The 21,112-nt window shown below is 37.6% G+C and overlaps 1 pseudogene; it reads right to left on the reverse strand.

The window, feature by feature from the left end:
• The window catches only part of LOC122454962, a 48,858-nt pseudogene extending 32,238 nt beyond the window's left edge, over positions 1-16,620 (reverse strand).
• Between the last annotated feature and the right edge of the window lie 4,492 nt (positions 16,621-21,112).

Below are 21,112 nucleotides of genomic sequence, written 5' to 3' on the forward strand. Positions count from 1 at the left end.
CTAAATCACTACAGATGGTGATTACAGCCATGAAATTAAAAGACACTTACTCCTTGGAAGGATAGTTATGACCAACCTAGACAGCATACTAAAAAGCAGAGACATTACTTTGTCAAAAAATTCCATCTGGTCAAGGCTATGGTTTTTCCAGTAGTCATGTATGGATGTGAGAGTTGGACGATAAAGAAAGCTGAGCACTGAAGAACTGATGCTTTTGAACTGTGGTGTTGGAGCAGACTCTTGAGAGTCCCTTGGACTACAAGGAGATCCAACCAGTCCATCATAAAGATCAGTCCTGGGTGTTCATTGGAAGGACTGATGTTGAAGCTGAAACTCCAATACTTTGGCCACCTGATATGAAGAGCTGACTCATTTGAAAAGACCCTGATGCTTGGAAAGATTGACGGCAGGAAGAGAAGGGGATGACAGAGGATGAGATGGTTGGATGGCATCACTGACTCAATGGACATGGGTTTGGGTAGACCCATGGGCTTGGGTGTTGGTGATGGACAGGGAGGCCTGGCATGCTGTGGTTCACGGGGTCACAAATAGTCAGACATGACTGAGCGACTGAACTGAACAGAGCTGAATATTTCATTGTTTATATGTACCACCGTTTCTTTATTTGTTTATCTGTCCATGGACATCTAAATTGCTTTGACATCCTAGCTATTGTACATAGAGCTTAAATGAACACCGGGGTACATGACTTTTTCAACTTCTGTTTCCTCAAGGTTAATGCCTAGTAGTGGGATTGCTGGATCACATGGTGCTTTTATTTTTATTTGTTTGTTTGTTTTAAAGAATCTCCATACTGTTCTCCCTAGTGGTTGTATCAATTCACATTCCCACCAACAAACAAGTGCAGAAGGGTTCCCGTTTCTTCACAGCCTTCCAGTATTTGAGGTTTGTATATTTTTTGATGATGGGCATTGCTACCAGTGTCAGGTGATATCCCATTGTAGTTTTGATTTGCATTTCTCTAATAATAAGCAATGTTGAGCATCTTTTCATGTATTTGTTAGCCATTTTTATGTGACCTTTAGAGAAATGTCTGTTTACATCTTTTGCCCACTTTTCATTTGGGTTGTTTGTTTTCCTAGTATTGATTTGTATAAGCTGCTTGTTTATTTTTGAAATTAATCCTCTGTCAGTTGTCCCATTTGCTATTATTTTCTCCCATTCTGAGTTTTGTCTTTTCACCTTGCTTATAGTTTTCTTTGCTGTGAAAAGGCTTCTAAGTTTAGGTAGGTCCAGTTGTTTATTTTAGTTTTTATTTTCATTACTCTATGAGGTGAGTCATAGAGGATCTTGCTGTGATTTATGTTATAGAATTTTCTACCTATGTTTTCCTTGAATATGTTTATGTTTCTGTTCCATTTAGATCTTTAATCCATTTTGAGTTTATCTTTGTGTGTGGTGTTAGAAAGTGTTCTAATTTCATTCTTTTACATATGGCTGTCCAGTTTTCTCTACACCTCTTATTGAAGGGGAAACCTTTGCCCCATTGTATATTCTTGCTTCCATTGTCAAAAATATGGTATCCATAGGTGTGCGGGTTTATCTCTGGGCTTTCTGTCTTGTCCCATTGGTCTATATTTCTGCTTTTGTGCCAGTACCATACTGTATTGATAACTATATTGATAACTATAGCCGTGTAGTATAGTCTGAAGTCAGGAAGGTTGATTCGTCCAGCTCTATTATTCTTTATCAAGATTTCTTGGGCTATTTGCTGTCTTTTGTGTTTCCATATGAACTCTGAGGGTTTTTTGTTTGTTTGTTTGTTTTAGTTCTGTGAAAAATGCCATTGGTAATTTGATAGGGATTGCACTGAATCTGTATATTTGGTAATGTAGTCATTTTCACAATATTGATTCTTCTAACCCAGGACCATGGAATATCTCTCCATCTTTTTATGTCTTCTTTGATTTCTTTTGTCAGTGTCTTACATTTTTTGTATGTAGCTCTTTTGTCTCCTTATGTAGGTTTATTCCCAGATATTTTATTATTCTTTGTGGAATGATTCAGTTCAGTTCAGTTCATTTCAGTCACTCAGTCGTGTCTGATTCTTTGCGACCCCATGAACCACAGCACGCCAGGCCTCCCTATCCATTACCAACTTCCAGAATATACCCAAACTCATGTCCATTGAGTCTGTGATGCCATCCAACCATCTCATCCTCTGTCGTCCCCTTCTTCTCCTGCCCTCAATCTTTCCCAATATCAGGTTCTTTTCAAATGAGTCAGCTCTTCACATCAGGTGGCCAAAGTATTGTAGTTTCAGCTTCAACATCAGTCCTTCGAATGAACACCTGGTACAATGATAAATGGGTTTGATTCCTTAAATTCTCTTTCTGATATTTAATTGTTAGTGTATAGGAATGGAAGTGATTTCTGTGTATTGATTTTGTATTCTGTGGCATTGGTAAATTCACTGACTATCTCTAGCAATTTTATGGTCGTAGTGTTAGGGTTTTCTATGTTCAGTATCATGCCATCTGCAAAAAGTGACAATTTTACTTCTTTTTTTTTTTCCAATCTGGATTGCTTTATTATTTTTTTTTCCTTTGATTGCCATAGCTAAGACTTCCAAAGCTATAGTGAATAATGGTGGTGAGAGTGGACACCTTTGTCTTTTTTCCTGAACTTAGAGGGAATGCTTTCAGTTTTTCACCATTGAGAATAATATTGCTATGGGTTTATCATATATGGACTTTATTATTTTGAGGTAGGTTCCCTCTAGGCCCATTTTTTGAAGAGTTTTATCATAAATGGGTGTTGAATTTGCCAAAGGCTTTATCTGCATCTATTGAGATTATCAAATTTTTTTTTTTTTTTTTATCTTTCAGTTTGTTAATATGGTGTATCATATTGATTGATTTGTGTATATTGAAGAATCTTTGCATCCCTGGGATAAACCTTCCTTGATCATAATTTGTGATCCTTTTAACATGTTGTTGAAATGTGCTAGAATTTTGTTGAGGATTTTTGTGTCAGTGTTCATCAGTGATATTGGCATGTAACTTTCTTATTTTGTGTTGTCTTTCTTTAGTTTTGGAATCAGGGTGATGTGGCCTCATAGAATAGTCTGGAAGGGTTTTGTCCTCTGCAATTTCAATGGAAGAGCTTTAGAAGGATAGATATTAGCTCTTCTCTAAATGTTTGATAGAATTTACCTGTGAAGCCACCTGGTACTGTTCTTTTGTTTTTTTTTTTTTTGGGGGGGGGGAGAATTTTGATGACACTTTTGGGTTTCAATGCTTGTAATTGGTTTGTTCATGATTCCTATTTCTTCATGGTTCAGTCTTGGAAAATTGAACTTCTCTAAGAATCTGTCCATTTCTTCCAGGTTGTCCAACTTATTGGCATATACACATTGGTTACTCATCATAGCCTGTTATGATCCTCTGTATTTCCTTGTTGTCTGCTGTAACCTCTCCCTTTTCATTTCTAATTTTGTTGATTCGATTCTTGTCCCTTTTTTTCTTGATGAGTCTGGCTAATGGTTTGTCAATATCGTTTATCTTCTCAAAGAATCAGCATGTAGTTTTATTAATCTTTACTATCATTTCATTTGTTTCTTTTACAGTTGTTTCTGCTCTGATCTGTATGATTTCTTTCCTTCTACAACTTTGGGGTTTTTATGTTCTTCCTTTTCCAGTTGTTTTAGATGTAAAGTCAAGTTTTTCATTTGATGTTTCCCTTGTTTCTTGAGGTAGGATGAGGAAAAATTATTCTAAAGTAATCTGTGTTGCCTCATAACATAAATAGGGATTTCCTAGTATTTCTGCCCTAAAAGTTGTGTAAGTAGGAAAATGCATAAAGGTGACAATTGTTTATACGTAAGAGCAGAAAGATTCAGCAAGTGAATTCCAGAAATTGAATAAAGGGTTAAAGGGAAGGAAATGTAAATTCCAGGAAAAATAGAAAGAGTAATTTTAATACACAAAATCTGATCAAAGAATAGGAATTACTTGTTCTGAGACCTTGAATTTTCTTCAAGGACACTTCTTCAGATGCTGAATACTTTCCTTTTTTATAGTTGCCAATTGAACAACCCCCTGCAGAGCACTCTTTATGTCTTCATCCAGGAGAAAATAGTCTAAGGAGTCCAGCATAGCTGTGACCACAGTGGGCATCATGGAGGCTGTTGTTCTTAAACGGGAGTTCTGGATAGCAGAAGTGCTGAGTTACATTCCTAGGCTTGAGTAACAATATAAGGAGACAACTGAGAGGTTAGATGCACAGGTGGAAACTGCTTTATACCTCCCCTGAGATGATGCCATGAAGTGATGGGACCAGATGTCATGATCTTAATTTTCTGAATGTTGAGTTTTAAGCCAACTTTTTCACTCTCCTCTTTCACTTTCATCAAAAGGCTCATTAGTTCTTGTTTGCTTTCTGCCATAAGGGTGGTGTCATTTGTATATCTGAGGTTATTAATATTTCTCCTGGAAATCTTGATTCCAGCTTGTGCTTCATCCAGTCCAGCATTTCTCCTGATGTACTCTGCATATAAGTTAAATAAGCAGGGTGACAATATATAACCTTGACTCACTCCTTTTCTTATTTGGAATCAGTCTGTTATTCCATGTGAAGTTCTAACTGTTGCTTCTTTCCTGAAAACAGATTTCTCAGGAGGCAGATAACATGGTCTGGTATTCCCATCTCTTTAAGAATTTTCCACATTTTGTTATGATCCACACAGTCAAAGGATTTGGCATAGTCAATAAAGCAGAAGTAGATGTTTTTCTGGAACTCTTGTTTTTCTGATGATCTAACTGATGTTGGCAATTTGATCTCTTGTTTCTCTGGCTTTTATGAATCCAGCTTGAACATCTGGAAGTTCATGGTGCATGTACTGTTGAAGCCCAGCTTGGAGAATGTTGAGCATTCAGAAAATTGAGATCATGGCATCTGGTCTCATCATTTCATGGCAAATAGTTGGGGAAACAGTAGAAACAGTGACAGATTTTTTTTTTTTGGGGGGGGGCGCTCCAAAATCACTGCAGATGGTGACTGCAGCCATAAAATTAAAAGATGCTTGCTCCTTGGAAGAAAAGTTATGACCAACCTAAACAGCTTATTTAAAAAGCAGGGACATTACTTTGCCAACAAAAGTCTGTATAGTCAAAGCTGTGGTTTTTCCAGTATTCATATATAGATGTGAGAGTTGGACTATAAAGAAAGCTGAGCTCCAAAGAATTGATGCTCTTGAATTCTGGTGTTGAAGAAGACTCTTAAGAGTCCCTTGCATTGGAAGGAGATCCAATCAGTCCAGTCTAAAGGAAACCAGTCCTGAATATTCATTGGAAGGACTGATGCTGTAGCTGAAACTCCAATACTTTGCCACCTGGTGTGAAGAACTGACTCATTTGAAAAGTCCCTGATGCTCGGAAAGATTGAAAGTGGGAGGAGAAGGGGACGATAGAAGATGAGATGGTTGGATGGCATCACCAACTCAAAGATATGAGTTTGAGTAAACCCCGGGAGTTGGTGATGGACAGGAAGGCCTGGGGTGCTGCAGTCCACAGTGTCGCAAAAAGTCAGACACGGGTGATTGAACTGACTGAGATGATGTAATCCCATATGGAAAATATTATCTTATAAGAGTAAAAGATACCAACGTGAGAGCCACCACCAAGTAGCACTGCTATAAAAAATATAATTGTGTCATTAAGAAAGGTGTCACAACAAACAAATCTGAGAACCTCTTTGATTTCAAAGAAAATGTGGGGGATTTCTAAGTTGTGCAGGATGACAGCTGAAATACCAGTAAGCTGGTATTGCAGTAAGCTGCAATGCCAGTAATTTTAACAAGAAATTCAAGGCACTAACTATCCAGGACACCAGAAACAGCAGTCCATAGTGTCTGGGGTTTATGATGATTGTGTTGTTCAGGGAGTGTCAGATGGCCACTAAATGTTCATCACAGTCACCAGAAAATCATCCAACACTGCAAAGTATACATAAAAATACACCTGAGTGATGTAGTCTTCATAGGTTATAGCTTTCCTCTGGATCTGTATATTCACTAGCAATTTTAAGATTGTTGTTGTGGTGAAACACACAGATACAAAAGCTGATTTGAGGGCAAAAAGTGGCATGTGGACATAAGAATTTGAAATGACAGCCAGGGTGATGAAGAGTTTTCCAGACACAGTGATCAGATACATGGGGAAAAAAAATCAAAATAGTTCTGATTTCTTTGATAATCTGTGAGGAAAAAATTCTAAATTGTGTTTATATTTGCTTGGTATCATATGGTGGTGATGATGACTAGGAATGAAAAAATATATAGCTAATTTTTACACAAATGTGCATTACTAAGAGTTGACACATTACAAATTGCATAATACATTCAAGAAATCAGTTTACATTTTGTTCACAGATTATTCAATTTAAGAGGCCTTTCATGACATCTCTTATTAAAAATCTCTTAGATAGAAACAAAGGATATAGATATCAGTGGAGATTAAAAAGACATAAAATGTCCAGGGAGCTCTGGATAGATTATAATGATAAAAACTCAGACTTTCTCCCAAGAAATTATATATTGAATGGTTTTAATGAGAAGTATTTTCATTCATTTAGGGAATACATGTTGAGTATTCAACATCTCCTAGGCAAGAGATGTAGAATGTTGAAACAAAAACTAAAGTACATAGTACTAAAATAATATAAGCAAATAAATATCATCTATCACAACACATGGTAAGCAATGCTATGGATAAAGAAAAATATGTATAAAAAGACAGGTAATGGAGATTTTATATTTTACTAGACATTCATAAGTTCTGTCAATGATGAAGACAAAGCTAGAGACATGAAGATATTGGAAGGAAGCAGGTGTCCTGCAAGGCAAAAAGCAGAGAAGACTCTTAGGAAATCTCTTATTTCAGCTTTTCAGGACTGAAAGTTGAACCAGTGTGGTAAGGGAATCAGCAGGAGGACATGATGAGAAATGGTGTCTGTGAGTGTTGAGGAATGAGGTGGCCTCCCTGCTATAGCTGAAATTTCAAGACATGGGGAATACATCACTCATACATTGTTCTTTGCACTTTTTTTTAACAAGAGTAAAACAAACAGAAGTTTATTAACATGTATGCCTCTTATATACGTGGCAGATACCAAGGAAAACTCAATAAATCCCAACAAAGCCCAAAGTATCACCTTAAATGCCTTCTTTAATTAAAGATAAAGGAAAAATCTTGGGAGAAGAGGAAAGAAGCCAGTTATGGGAGGTTAGCAGGAAAGGCACGGTAAGGGGTTAGATTTGTTACTCAGATACAAATAGTTGCCTTTGCCTTAACAAGTTTCTCGTGATTTAGAGACCACTTTCTCTTGTAGGGACATAGAGGGAGGCATATTACAAACAGAGATTTTCTTTATAAATGTAAATTTCCCTTATAGAAGTGTAACTTCTACTCTGTTTTCAGAGTTTCTTCTGTGAATCCTCTTTCTCGAAAATAACCAGCTCAAGACAATCATTTATGCCAAAATGGCATATTTGGGGGTGGCACTTTCTGCTACCCACTTCAGTAGTAACAGTCAAGGGAAGCTGTGAACTATGGAAGAATTTTGGTTATAACACATTAGAGAAATGACACAAGAGAGGTAGTATCATACATCAATATTATGTCGATGTTATATTATGTACAAGCAGGTTGGTGTTTATGACCTTGTTAGTGGTTCAGTGCCTAGCTCCAGACTGAGTCACTCATGCTAACTACAATGTGACCAAAATATCTTAGAGGTGTGTAATACATGACCTGCCTTGCTCTAAAGTGTGGCAGTTTCATTACAGTGAGATGTTAGATGAATAAGGATTTAAAGCATAAGACCTTCAAAGACCTTGAAATCTGATTAGGTAAATATGAGAAACACACACACACAGGAACATGCACACACCTAACAGCATAAGATAATGCTTGTTAAAGTGTCATATGAATGGACAGAGCAAAGTATGGCTATGTAAAGCAGGAGAGATCACATCCAACTGTGATGATCAGAAATGGCCTCATAGAAAGGAAGAAATATAGATTGGACTGGGAAGGGTGGAAGAAGTTAAATGAGAAGAAAACAATTAAGAGGACATTTTAGAAAATGAAAAAAATGTAAGCACAACATCGAGCCAGCTTTCATAAAGTTTTAGAGAAGAGAGAAATTAATTAAACAGAGGATTCTAAATGAATAGAGGGAGCTAAGCGTGGAAGGGTAGGATGGACTATTATTGTGGATAGGCCATTGATTCTGGAAAAGGATTTGAGATATTCAGTTGGGCTTCCCTGATAGCTTAGCTGGCAAAGAATCCACCTGCAATGCAGGAGACTCTGGTTTGATTCCTGGGCCAGCAAGACCCATTGGAGAAGGGTTAGGCTACCCACTCCAGTATTCTTGGGCTTCCCTTGTGGCTCAGTGGATAAAGAATCCACTTGCAATGTGGGAGATCTGGGCTCAATTCCTGGGTTTGGAAGATCCTCTGGAGAAGGGAAAAGCTACCCACTCCAGTATTCTGACCTAGAGAATTCCATGGACTGTATAGTCCATAGGGTGGCAAAAAGTCGACAGGACTGAGTGACTTTCACTTTCACTTTCTTTTTTTTTTGGGTAATTTCTTTAAAAATTTTATATAGTATAATTTATTTTTTAAATAATTTATTTTTTATTGAAGGATAATTGCTTGACAGAATTTTGTTGTTTTCTGTCAAACCTCTACATGAATCAGCCATAGGTATACATACATCCCTTCCCTTTTAAAACTCCCTCCCATATTCCTCCCCATCCCACCCCTCTAGGTTGATACAGAGCCCCTGTTTGATTCCTGAGCCATACAGCAAATTCCTGTTGGCTCTCTATTTTACAAACAGTGATTTAAGTTTCCATGTTACTTTTTCCATACATCTCACCCTCTCCTCCCCTATCCCCATGTCCATAAGTCTATTCTCTATGTCTGTTTCTCTATTGTTGCCCTGTAAATAAATTCTTCAGTATCATTTTTCTAGATTCTGTATATATGTGTCAGAATATGGTATTTATCTTTCTGTTTCTAACTCACTTCACTCTGTATAATAGGTTCTATGTTCATCCACTTCATTAGAACTGACTCAAATGTGCTCCTTTTTATGGTGTGCTGCGATTCATGGGGTCGCAAAGAGTCGGACACGACTGAGCGACTGAACTGAACTAAACTGAATATTCTGTTATGTACATACACCACAATTTCTTTATCCTTTCATCTGTCGATGGACATCTAGGTTGCTTCCATGTTCTAGCTATTGCAAATAGTGCTACAGTGAACAATGGGATACATGTGTCTCATTTAATTTTGGTTTCCTCAGGGTATGTGCCTAGGAGTGGAATTGCTGGTGGTTTTATTCCTAGTATTGTTTTAAGGAATCTCCATACTGTCTTCTATGGTAGCTGTATCAATTTACATTCCCACCAATAGTGCAAGAGTGTTCCCTTTTCTCCACACCCTCTCCAGCATCTATTGTTTGCAGACATTTTGATGAGGGCCATTCTGACAGGTGTGAGGTGATATCTCATTGTAGCTTTGATCTGCATTTCTCTAATAATGAGCAATATTGAGCATTTTTTCATGTGTTTGTTAGCCATCTGTATGTCTTCTTTGGAGAAATGTCTATTTATGTCCTTTTCCTACTTTTTGATTGGGCTGTTTGTTTTTCTGGTATTGAGTTGTATGAGCTGCTTGTGTGTTTTGGAAATTAATCCTTTGTCAGTTGTTTCATTTGTTATTATTTTCTCCCATTCTGAGGGTTTTCTTTTTACCTTGCTTATAGTTTTCTTTGCTGTGCAAAAGTTTTTAAATTTAATCAGGTAACACTTGAGTTATTTTGTTTTTATTTCCAGTACTCTGGGAAGTGGATCATAGAGGATCTTTCTTTGATTTATGTCATCGAGTCTTCTGCCTATATTTTTCTCTAAAGTGTTTTAGTTTCTGGTCTTCCATTTAGGTCTTTAACCCATTTTGAGTTTATCTTTGTGTATGGTGTTAGAAAGTGTTCTAATTTCATTCTTTCACATATAGCTGTCCAGTTTTCCAGCCCCATTTATTGAAGAGGCAGTCTTTTTCCCATTATATATCCTTGCCTCCTTTGTCAAAAATAAGGTACGAATAGGTGCATGGGTTTCTGTCTGGGCTTTCTATCTTGTTCAGTTGGTCTATATTTCTATTTTTGTGCCAGTACCATGCTGTCTTGATGACTGTAGCTTTGTTGTATGACCTGAAGTCAGGAAGCTTGATTCCTCCAGCTCCATTCTTCTCTCTCAAGACTGCTTTGGCTACTTGGCATCTATTGTGTTTTTGTATGAACTGTGAAATGTTTTGTTCTAGTTCTGTGAAATATGCCATTGGTAATTTGATAGGGATCTCATTAAACCTGTAGGTTGCCTTTGGTAGTATAGTCATTTTCACAATATTGATTCTTCCTACCCAGAAACATGGAATACCCCTTCATCTGTTTATGTCATATTTGATTTGTTTCATTAGTGTCTTATAATTTTCTGTGTACAATTCTTTCATCTCCTTAGCTAAGTTTATTTCTAGATATTTAATTCTTTTTGTTGCAATGGTGAATGGGATTGATTCCTTAATTGCCCTTTCTGATTTTTCCTTGAAAGTATGTAGAAATGCAAGTGATTTCTGTGTATGGATTTTGTATCCTGCAACTTTGCTAAATTCACTAATTAGCTCTAGTAATTTTCTGATACTATCTTTAGGATTTTATCTGTACAGTATCATGTCACCTGCCAACAGTGAGAGTTTTATATCTTCTATTCCAGTCTGAATTCCTTGTATTTCTTTTTCTTATATGATTGCTGTAGCTAAAACTTCCAGAACTATGTTGAATAATAGTGGCAAAAGTGGACACTCTTGTCTTGTTCCTGTACTTAGGGTGAATGCTTTCAGCTTTTCACCATTGAGAATAATAATTGCTGTAGACTTATCATATATGGCCTATGTTGAGGTAGGTTCCTTCTATGCCCATTTTTTTGAAGAGATTTAATCATAATAGGTGCTGAATTTTGTCAAAGGCTTTTTCTGCATCTATTGAGATGATCATATGCTTTTTATCTTTCAATTTGTTAATATGGTGTATCACGTTGATTAATTTCTGCATATTGAAGAATCCTTGCATCCCTGGAATAAACCCAACTTGATCATGGTGTATGAGCTTTTTGATGTGCTGCTGAATTCTGTTTGCTAAAATTTTGTTGAGGATTTTTGCATCTATGTTTATCAGTGATTTTTTTTTAATCCTTTCAGGAGTCTGTGTCTTTTGGTTGGAGCATTTAATCCATTTATATGTAAAGTAATTATTGATACATATATATGTTCCTATTGACATTTTTTAATTGTTTGGGGTTGATTTAATAGATCTTTTTTCTTCTGTTGTTTTTCTTGACTATTGAAATGTTGTTGCTGAATCACTCAAAGATGCCAGGGTTCTTGGCCTCTGACAGAGAAGAATTCAATCTGGGGTCAGAGACGAGCCTGGATCACTCAGAGCTTTTGTGCAATAAAGTTTTATTAAAGTATAAAGGAGGTAGAGAAAGCTTCTGACATAGACATCAGAAGGGGGTAGAAAGAGTACCCCCTTGGTAGTCTTAGCACTGGAATTATATACTCTCAAGTTAGTTATTACAGTGAGTCAAAAGAATGTCTGGAGGTTGTAAAGACCTAACCAGACCTACTCCCATAATTTACATTTTGAGATAACAGAATTAGCCAGAAAGTTGTTTTTTTTTTTTTTTTTTCCAGAGACTGTCTTCAAGCAAAATACATTACTGTTATATAATCCTAAGGAATGTAGAGGGGGGAAAAAGTTTGTCCTTTCTTCCTCCTTGAGAATTCCAAACCCCTCTCTCCATGGGGATCCTTAGACTTCTTATCAACCTTCCTAGGAATTGACTGTCTCACTATGGAAGTCCACTTAACATTTGTTGCAAAGCTGGTTTGGTGGTGCTGAATTCTCTTAATTTTTGCTTATCTGAAAAGCTTTTTAGTTATCCATCAAGTTTGAATGAGACCCTTGCTGGGTACAGTAATCTTGGTTGTAAATTTTTCCCTTTCAGTACTTTAAATATATCCTGCCAGAATTTTGTTAGGGATTTTTGCATCTATGTTCATCAGTGATATTGGCCTGTAGTTTTCTTTTTTTGTGGCATCTTTGTCTGATTTTGGAATTAGCGTGATGGTGGCCTCATAGAATGAGTTTGGAAGTTTACCTTCATCTGCAATTTTCTGGAAGAGTTTGAGAAAGATAGGTGTTAGCTCTTCTCTAAATTTTTGGTAGAATTCAGCTGTGAAGCCATCTGGTCCTGGGCTTTTGTTTGCTGGAAGATTTTGGATTACAGTTTCGATTTCCTTGCTTGTGATGGGTCTGTTAAGATCTTCTATTTCTTCCTGGTTCAGTTTTGGAAAGTTATACTTTTCTAAGAATTTGTCCATTTCATCCAAGTTGTCCATTTTATTGGCATAGAGCTGCTGGTAGTAGTCTCTTATGATCCTTTGTATTTCAGTGTTGTCTGTTGTGATCTCTCCATTTTCATTTCTAATTTTGTTAATTTGGTTCTTCTCTCTTTGTTTCTTAATGAGTCTTGCTAATGGTTTGTCTATTTTGTTTATTTTTTCAAAAAACCAGCTTTTAGCTTTGTTGATTTTTGCTATGGTCTCTTTAGTTTCTTTTGCATTTATTTCTGCCCTAATTTTTAAGATTTCTTTCCTTCTGCTAACCCTGGGGTTCTTCATTTTTTCCTTCTCTAATTGCTTTAGGTGTAGAGTTAGGTTATTTATTTGGCTTTTTTCTTGTTTCTTGATGTAAGCCTGTAATGCTATGAACCTTCCCCTTAGCACTGCTTTTACAGTGTCCCATAGGTTTTGGGTTGTTGTGTTTTTATTTTCATTCATTTCTATACATATTTTGATTTCTTTTTTGATTTCTTCTATGATTTGTTGGTTATTCAGAAGCGTGTTATTTAGCCTCCATATGTTTGAATTTTTAACAATTTTTTTCCTGTAATTGAGATCTAATCTTACTGCACTGTGGTCAGAAAAGATGACTGGAATGATTTCAATTTTTTTGAATTTTCCAAGACCAGATTTATGGCCCAGGATGTGATCTATTCTGGAGAAGCTTCCGTGTGCACTTGAAAAAAAGGTGAAATTGATTGTTTTGGGGTGAAATGTCCTATAGATATCAATTAGGTCTAGCTGGTCCATTGTGTCATTCAAGGTTTGTGTTTCCTTGTTAATTTTCTGTTTAGTTGATCTATCCATAGTTGTGAGTGGGGTATTAAAGTCTCCCACTATTATTGTGTTACTATTAATTTCCTCTTTCATACTCGTTAGCATTTGCCGTACATATTGCGGTGCTCCTATGTTGGGTGCATATAAATTTATAATTGTTATATCTTCTTCTTGCATTAATCCTTTGATCATTATGTAGTGTAATGAGATGGGTGAAACTGGAGCCCATTATACAGAGTGAAGTAAGCCAGAAAGATAAAGAACATTACAGCATACTAACACATATATATGGAATTTAGAAAGATGGTAACGACAACCCTATATGCAAAACAGAAAAAGAGACACAGATGTACAGAACAGACTTTTGAACTCTGTGGGAGAAGGTGAGGGTGGGATATTTCAAAAGAACAGCATGTATATTATCTATGGTGAAACAGGTCACCAGCCCAGGTGGGATGCATGAGACAAGTGCTCGGGCCTGGTGCACTGGGAAGACCCAGAGGAATCGGGTAGAGAGGGAGGTGGGAGGGGGGATCGGGATGGGGAATACGTGTAAATCTATTGCTGATTCATGTCAATGTATGACAAAACCCACTGAAGAAATAAATAAATAAAAAAAATAGAAAAAAAAATAAAAGGCTCTTAAAAAAATAAAATAAATATATCCTGCCATTCCCTTCTGACCTGCAGAGTTCCTGCTGAAAAATCAACTATTAAGCATATGGCATTTCCATTGTATGTTACTTGTTGCTTCTCCCTTGCTGCTTTTAATATTCTTTATTTGTGTTTAGTTGTTTTTTTTTTTTTTCCTTCATTTGATTAGTATGTGTCTTGGCATGTTTCTTCTTGGGTTTATCCTGTATTGGTCTCTATGTGCCTCTTGGAGTTGATTGGCTATTTTCTTTTCCATGTTGAGGAAATATTCAAATATAATCTCTTCAAAAATTCTCTCATAGTCTTTCTTCCTTCTATTCTTCTCCTGGGACCTCTATAACTTGAATGTTGGTGTTTGATATGGCCCCAGAGGTTTCTGAGCCTGTCCTCAATTCTTTTCATTCTTTTTACTTTATTCAGAAATCATTTCCACCATTTTATCTTCCAGTTCACTGGTTTCTTCTTCTGCTTCAGATATTCTATAATTGATTCCTTCTAGAGTATTTCTAATTTCAGTAATTGTGTTGCTTGCCTCTGTATTCTTATCCTTTAATTCTCCCAGGTCTTTGTTAATTGATTCTTGCATTTTCTCCATTTTGTTTTCAAGGTTTTTGATCAACTTTACTATCATTATTCTGAATTCTTTTTCAGGTAATTTTCCTATCCCCTCTTTATTTATTTGGACTTCTGTGTTTTTTGTGTAGCATTTCTCTGCTTTTTCATTTTTTTAAGTTATTATGTTTGAGGTCTCCTTTACCCAGACTTCAAGGAAAGTTGAATTCTTTCTTTGAAGAAGGTTGAATTCTTTCTTCCTTTCGGTTTCTTCCCTCTTAAGGTTGGTCCAGTGGATTGTGTGAGTTTCATATAGGGTGAGATTTGTGCCAAGTTTTTGTTTGTTTGTTTGTTTGTTTTTGTTGTTGTTTGTTTGTTTTTCCTCTGATGGGCAAGGCTGAGTGAGGTGGTATTCCTGTCTGCTGATAATTGGGTTTGTATTTTTGTTTTGTTTGTTGTTTAGATGAGACATCCTGCACGGGATGCTACAGGTAGCTGGGTGATGCCAGGTCTTGTATTCAAGTTGTTTCCTTTCTGTGAGTTCTCTCTATTTGATACTCCCTAGTGTTATTTCTCCAGTAGTTTAGGGTATTGGAGTCAGTGTTCCCACTCCAAAGGCTCAGCATTTGATCTCTGGTCAGCAATGAGTATTCCACAAGTAGTTTGTTATGGCATTAATGGAGAGTAAAACAAATATCCAAAAACAAGAAGCCAAAGTTGAACTTCAGACCAATGGCAATTACAAGATGAGGTAAATAACAATTAAAATGATGGAATATGCATATACACCCATGAGCAACGTGAAAACAGTCCAACAAAAACAAAGTACAATAGGTTGATACAGCGAACAAATGAAATAAAAAAAATTATATTTACCAGTTAAGAACAAAACTAACTTAAGCACAAACTGGAAAACAAAACTAAAGCAAGGTGCCAAGTGAGGAATAAAGCAATGAAAACAAAACTAACAAATATATTGAGACGGAAGGAAAGAAAGAAATGAAAAAAGAATAGATATGCAAAGTTAAATAGAGGCAGATGAAGAAGATTTATATACATTAAAGATTAACTGCAAGGAGAAAAGAACAGTAGGAAGGCAAATGAAAGAATAAATGTACAAAAAACATGATAGGTTTAAAAATTAAAAATAATTTAAAAAGTGAAAAGAGGGAAAAAAAGGGAAGAAAGAAAAAATGGGGGGGGGAATGCCACAAAACTGCAAAAACCCAAAGTAGAGACAGAGATTTATAACAATGATAGAAAGTGTGACTGAATATACACATATACATATACACCCATAAGCAAAACCAAAACAGTCCAACAAAAATTAAGTACAATAGATTGATCCAGTGAACAAAGAAAAGCAAAAATTATATCTACCACAACAAAAGTAATTAAAGCACAAAATGGAAAACAAAACTAAAGCAAGGTGTCAACTGGGGAATAAAGCAATGAAAATAAAACTAACAAATATTCTGAGAAGAGACAAGAGAAAGTAAAGAAATAAAGAATAGATATGCAAAGTTAAATAGATGTAGATAAAGAAGACTTATATACATTAAAGATTAACTGCAAGAGGAAAAGAAGAATAGGAAAAGCAAACAATGGAATGAATGTAGACAAAATAATAGATTTTAAAAAATTAAAATTAAAAAAAGAGAAAAACTCCACAGAACTGCAAAAATCCAACACAGAGGCAGAGGTTTATGACAACAATAAAAATCTTGACTGAGGAAAAAAAGAAAAAAGTTCAAAAGTGTAATTAGATTTCTTAATGCCAATAAAACTAACAACTACAACAGGGAGGGAGGGGGAAGGGGGAAAAAAGAAAAAGGACAAAAACCAAAAGAATCTACAGAAAAAATTAAAAAAAATAAGAGTAATAAATGTTTTTCTTGAATAATGTACAAATTGCTTTCAGAGTCCTTTTCAGCACTGGGAATCACAGTCCACCTTACTAGGATGCCCTCCAACACTGTGCTGATCTCTGGACCTACTGTGGGGGCAGCTCAGATTCTAATCTGGTCGTACTCCTGTGTGTTCTTGCCTGAAATGTCCACATCTATTAGAGCTCGTGCATCTTCTTTTGTGGGAGCTCTCAATGTCCTTTCACGTATTCCGTAGGCACAGAGTGTGGTCATTTGGATGATCACAGAGAGTTGATCATGCGGATTTAATCTGCAGCTTATACAGCTGGTCTGAAGGTTTTGGGTCTTCTTCCTTGGCCACACTGCTCCAGGGTTTCAATTGTGTTTATATTTCCACCTCTGCATGGGGGTTGTCCACTGGGGTTTAGCCCTGAGGCTACTCTGGAGGGCTTGGGTTTGACCCTGTGAGGGCCAGTGGTGGAGGTTGTGTAGCTGCTTGGGTCACAGGGATTCTGGCAGCACCAGGTACTCAGGGGGGTTCATGGCTAGTGTAGTAGGAAATATACTGCTATAGAAGGGTATGGTGACCAGTATTAGCCAATACACTCCAGTATTCTTGCCTGGAGAACCCCTTTTCTGACAGAGAAGCCTGGCAGGCCACAGTCTACAGGGTCGCAAAGAGTTGGACAGGACCGAAGTCACCCTGCACCATAAGCACAAGAAGTTCTCTCTCTCTCTCTCTGCCCCAGTGAGAGTTGTGCATGAAGCTTGTGCAGTTGCTTAGCTTGCAGAGACTCTGGTGGCACCAAGCTTGCAAGGATGCAGACTGCCTCTGCAACAGAAGTTATGACCCTATCAGAGTATTTTTTTGAGCCTCTCAGGATCAGCTCTGATCGAACTGGTGATAAGAAGGCCTCTTTGATCAGTCTTTCTCCATAGCTCCACGTGTTTGAGCGCTTAGAGAGATCCCTTGCCTGGGGTCCTTCTTGTTGTTCTGAGCATCAGACATAAAGACCAGCCCCCTAACTGGAGTCTTATTCTGTAGATCAGTGCCTCAGGCACTTAAGGGGGAATCCTGGGTGGGGTCCTACTCTGTAGTTCAATGTGTCAGGTATTTAATGGGTCAGCCTCCCTACGATGTTTTCCTGTGGAGAGAGAGAGGCTATGGTGATGGCTCCACCCCCATGCTTGACCCAGCAGTATTGCCTTGCTTCCATCGCTGCCTGGCTTTCCTCCACAGGCATTTCCCACCACAATCTCCTCCCTCACGTCTCCTCAATCTGTCTCTCCGCAGTCAACAGCAGCAGTCACACTGAGATTGCTCCACAATCACTAAACTCCAACTCCCAGCGGCTGCCCGCTCCAGGAGACCCGCGGTTCCTGCCCAGCAGATGTATGGCTGTGGCAAGGACTATCTGATTGTCATTCCATTTAGGCTGCCACAGATCAGCTGTTTCACTCTCAGTTTTAAATGTTTCTCCTCTGACTCAGAAAATTGTCCTGCTGACGGGATCGGACCCCTGCTTCAGTTCCTGCACCCCCCGAGGGCAGGTCCAGTCCTACTAACACTCCTGTTTTTTCCCCTAGTTCCTTCATCCTACTGAGTTTTGTGTGGTTCTATATATTATTTTCCCCTGGTCAGGTCCTCCTGTTCACTCTCAGCTGGTGTTCTGCATGCACTTCTGTGCCTGATGGTGTATTCATGATGTGTCCATGGAGAGATATATACTCCACATCCACCTACTCCCCTGCCATCTTGTTCTCCTGTTCCTTGCACTTTATTAATGTTGTTTTCAGGGAATCCTACAAGCAGAAATATCCATCTTTTTGTTAACATTCTGGTGTATATATTTTAAGGGTCACACATTTTATACTGCTGCTGCTGCTGCTAAGTAGCTTCAGTCATGTCCGACTCTGTGTGACCCCATAGACGGCAGCCCACCAGGCTCCAGCATCCCTGGGATTCTCCAGGCAAGACCACTGGAGTGGGTTGTCATTTCCTTCTCCAATGCATGAAAGTGAAAAGTGAAAGTGAAGTTGCTCAGTCATGTCCTACTCTTCACGACCAGGGACTGCAGCCTACCAGGCTCCTCCATCCATGGGATTTTCCAGGCAAGAGTACTGGAGTGGGTTGCCATTGCCTTCTCCACATTTTACACTACTATACTTAAAATAGATAGCCAACAAGGATCTACTGTATAGTATAGGGACTCTGCTTAATATTCTGTAATAGTCTAAATGTCAAAAGAATTTGAAAAAGAATAGATATTAGTATATGTATAATTGAATCACCTTGCTGTATAACTGAAACTATCACAACACTGTTAATCAAAACTGTACTCCAATATAAATTAATTTTTTGAAATAACAACCAAAGAGAAAAGCAAATGAATAAAAATGCAATTTATTCTCAACCAGTTCCATTCAGTTCAGGCGTTCAGTCATGTCCGACTCTCTGCGACCCCATGGATTGCAGCACGCCAGCCTTCCTGTCCATCACCAACACCCAGAGTTTGGTCAAACTCATGTCCATCAAGTTGGTGATGCCATCCAACCATTTCATCCTCTGTCGTCCCCTTCTCCTGCTTTCAATCTTTCCCAGAATCAGGGTTTTTTTCAAATGAGTCAGTTCTTTACAGCTGGTGGCCAAAATATTGAAGTTTAAAGCTTCAGCATCAGCCCTTCCAGTGAATATCTAAGGTTTATATCCTTTAGGATGGACTGATTTGATCTCCTAGCAGTTGAAGGAACTCTCAGGAGACTTTCCTAACACCACAGTTCAAAAGCGTCAATTCTTCAGTGCTTAGCTTTCTTTATGGTCCAACTCTTACATTCATGCATGTCTACCGGAAAGACCACAGCTTTGATTATACAGACATTCGTCATCAAAGTAATGTCTCTGCTTTTTAAAATGCTGTCTATGTTGGTCATAGCTTTTCTTCCAAGGAGCAAGCTTCTGTTAATTTCATGGCTGCAGTCACAATCTGCAGTGATTTTGGAGCCCAAGAAAATAAAGTCTTTCAGTGTTTCCATTGTTTCCCCATCTATTTGCCATGAAGTTGAAAGGTTGTTGCTGAACAATAAGACGCGGGATTCTTGGCCTCCGGAGGAGACGAATTCAATCCGGGGCCAGAGACGAGGCTGGATCACTCAGAGCTTTTGTGTAATAAAGTTTTATTAAAGTATAAAGGAGATAGAGAAAGTTTCTGACATAGGCATCAGAAGAAGGCAAAAGAGAACCCCCCTCCTAGTCTTTAGCTGTATGTTATATAGTCACTCACAGTCTGTTAATGAAAAGAAAGGAATGTCATAAAATTTAGAATGGCACTAGATAATTCATCCCTGGCCATAAAACGATTGACTTGAATCTTGTAGAATGGCAGAATACCAAAAAATAGTTTCATTTACATAGATTAGGGAACAATATCCAAGTAAGTAGGTTAGGCTGTTTGGCGGAACCAACTTAAAGATAGAGTCTGGGGTACATTAACATAGCTTAAGACAACATTTCCATAAGAAAAAGAAATGTATTGGTTAACTCAAGGTTTGAGAGTAGTTAGCTTCAGGTGAAACCAGGTGTCATGGCAACACAGCATTTTAAGAGAAACCTCCTTTTAAATTTGTATAGAGAAGAAAAAATATCGCTGGTTTGTTTCTTCCTGCCGCTTAAGAGAGATAAAAATGTCTGGCACTTGCAGCCTCTTTCCTCCATTTGGAGACCCCTGGCCTTCCTGCCTGTTACCCTCTCAAAGTGATGGGACCAAATGCCATGATCTTCATTTTTGAATGTTGAGTTATAAGCCAGATTTTTCACTCTCCTCATTCACATTCAGCAGGAGACTCTTTAGTTCCTCTTCACTTTCTTCCATAAGGGTGGTGTCATCTGCATATATGAGGTTATTGATATTTCTCCTGGCAATCTTGATCACAGCTTGTGCTTCATCCACTTTGTCATTTTGCATGATGTACTCTGCACATAAGTTAAATCATCAAGGTGCCAATATACAACCTTGATGTACTCCTTTCCCAATTCAGAACCAGTCCTTTGTTCCATATCCAGTTCTAACTGTTTCTTGTTGACCTGCATTCACGTTTCTCAGGAGGCTGGTATTCCCACAGCTTTAAGAATTTTCCATAGTTTCTTGTGATCCACACAGTTAAAGGCTTTAGCAAAGTCAATGAAGCAGAAGTACATGTTTTTCTGGAACTCTCTTGCTTTTTCTATGATCCAATAGATGTTGGCAATTTGCTTCTAACCTAGGAGGACTATAATATATAAAAGAATGACTGAAACCTAAAGTGAGAAACTGACAACAGTACAATAATAGTAAGGGAGTTTAACAGTCCATTCATATCAATGCATAGATCATTCAGATGAAATGTCAACAGGTAAACAGTGGCTTAGGCATTGAAAAATAAATATTAGACTGGATGGACATGATAGATTTACACAGAACATTCTGTACAAATGCAGCAGAATACACATTCTACTCAAGTGGAAATGAAATCTTCCAAAGGACAGACCATAAACTAGGACCCAAAAATCTCAATAAATTTAATAAGATTGAAATCATATCAAGCACCTTTCCTATAAAAGTGGTACTTAAGTAGAAGTTTAATACAAAAAGAACCCTGGGAAAATGGCAAATATATAGAGGCTGAATGATAGTGCTGAACTACTATTGGGTGAACAATGATATCAATGGAGTAAGAAAAATGTTGAAGACAAATGAAAATGAAGATACAGCATATCCAAATCTTTGGG

The sequence above is a fragment of the Cervus canadensis genome, chromosome 17, assembly GCF_019320065.1.
Source record: "Cervus canadensis isolate Bull #8, Minnesota chromosome 17, ASM1932006v1, whole genome shotgun sequence".
Lineage (NCBI taxonomy): Eukaryota > Metazoa > Chordata > Mammalia > Artiodactyla > Cervidae > Cervus > Cervus canadensis.